The following is a 1,914-nucleotide window of genomic DNA, read 5'->3' as shown; positions in this document are numbered from 1 at the left end:
AGGAGGGAAGTGGGAAATGAAATGAAAGCCATGCTCACTGATTGATCTTTGTCTCTCTCCTATTCAGGTAACAAGATAATTTCCTTCCATGGGGCGCCTGGGTGGCACAGCGGTTAAGCATCTGCCTTCAGCTCAGGGCGTGATCCCGGCATTGTGGGATCGAGCCCCACATCGGGCTCCTCTGCTATGAGCCTGCTTCTTCCTCTCCCACTCCCCCTGCTTGTGTTCCCTCTCTCGCTGGCTGTCTCTATCTCTGTCAAATAAATAAATAAAATCTTTTTTTAAAAAAAGATAATTTCCTTCCAAAGTCAATGAATGAAACAAATCATTCCAGGGTGACCAAGTTTCTGTTGCTGGGGCTCTCTAATTCCAAGGAGCTCCAACCTTTCTTGTTTCTCATATTTTCACTACGTTACCTAGCAATACTGCTGGGAAATGTTCTCATCATCTTCACGGTAACCTCAGACTCCCGCCTTCACACCCCCATGTACTTTCTGCTCACAAGCCTCTCTTTTATAGATATATGTGTTGCCTCTTTTGCTACCCCCAAAATGATTGCAGACTTTCTGGTTGAGCACAAGACTATTTCTTTTGATGCCTGCCTGGCCCAGATTTTCTGTGTTCACCTTTTCACTGGCAGTGAAATGGTGCTCCTTGTATCCATGGCTTATGACCGTTATGTTGCTATATGTAAACCTCTCCACTACATGACGATAATGAGCCGCCACGTGTGTATTATTCTTGTTCTCATCTCCTGGCTTGTGGGTTTCATCCACACTACTAGCCAGTTGGCATTTACTGTTAACTTGCCTTTTTGTGGCCCGAATCAGGTAGACAATTTTTTCTGTGACCTCCCTCTAGTGACCAAGCTGGCCTGCATAGACACTTATGTTGTCAGCCTGGTTATAGTTGCAGGCAGTGCCANTTGTGGGTTTCATCCACACTACTAGCCAGTTGGCATTTACTGTTAACTTGCCTTTTTGTGGCCCGAATCAGGGAGACAATTTTTTCTGTGACCTCCCTCTAGTGACCAAGCTGGCCTGCATAGACACTTATGTTGTCAGCCTGGTTATAGTTGCAGNGTTCCTTTCTTCTCTTGGTGGTCTCCTACACTGTGATACTTATCACAGTCAGGAACCATTCCTCTGCTAGCATGGCAAAGGCCTGCTCCACACTGACTGCTCATATCACTGTGCTCATACTGTTCTTTGGACCATGCATCTTCATCTATGTGTGGCCCTTCGGCAGTTACTCTGCTGACAAAGTCCTTGCTGTGTTTTACACCATCTTTACTCCCATTTTAAACCCAGTTATCTACACTCTGAGGAACAAAGTAGTGAAGGCAGCTATGTCAAAACTGAAGAGTCGGTATCTGAAGCCTGGACAGGTTTCTACAGTCGTTAGAAATGTTCTTTTTTGGGAAACAAAGTAAGCACACACAACTGTAACTACTGTAGCCTGGTCTCTACACAATTATAAATGGAATCACTATGATCATTTTTACCCATGGGGAGGGTGGATTAACTTGACTGAAAGATTAATTATAATAATTCAAGACAAAGAATGGACCTTATTGATATTTAGATTCTCTTTCTTCATCCTGTGCTTTTTGTTTCTATTTCCTACTTTTTATTTANACTTTTTATTTAGAATTTTCATATGGTTTCTCTCATCTATGGAACATAAGAACTAGGAAGATCAGTAGGAGAAGAAAGAGATAAAGAAAGGGGGGTTATCAGAGGGGGAATGAAGCATGAGAGACTATGGACTCTGAGAAACAAACTGAGGGCTTCAGAGCAGAGGGGGGTGGGGGAATGAGATAGGCTGGGTGATGGGTAGAAGGGAGGGCACTTATCGCATGGTGCACTGGGTGTTATACGCAACTAATGAATCATGGAACTTTACATCAAAAAC

The 1,914-nt window shown here is 43.6% G+C and overlaps 1 pseudogene; it reads left to right on the top strand.

Moving 5' to 3' along the window:
- Positions 1–305: 305 nt before the first annotated feature.
- Positions 306–1,432, top strand: LOC117800887 (annotated as a pseudogene).
- The last annotated feature ends 482 nt before the right edge of the window (positions 1,433–1,914 follow it).

The sequence above is a fragment of the Ailuropoda melanoleuca genome, unplaced genomic scaffold (assembly GCF_002007445.2).
Source record: "Ailuropoda melanoleuca isolate Jingjing unplaced genomic scaffold, ASM200744v2 unplaced-scaffold8687, whole genome shotgun sequence".
Classification (NCBI taxonomy): domain Eukaryota; kingdom Metazoa; phylum Chordata; class Mammalia; order Carnivora; family Ursidae; genus Ailuropoda; species Ailuropoda melanoleuca.
The sequence above is the reverse complement of the archived record's forward strand: the minus strand, read 5'-3'. Positions and strand labels throughout refer to the sequence as shown.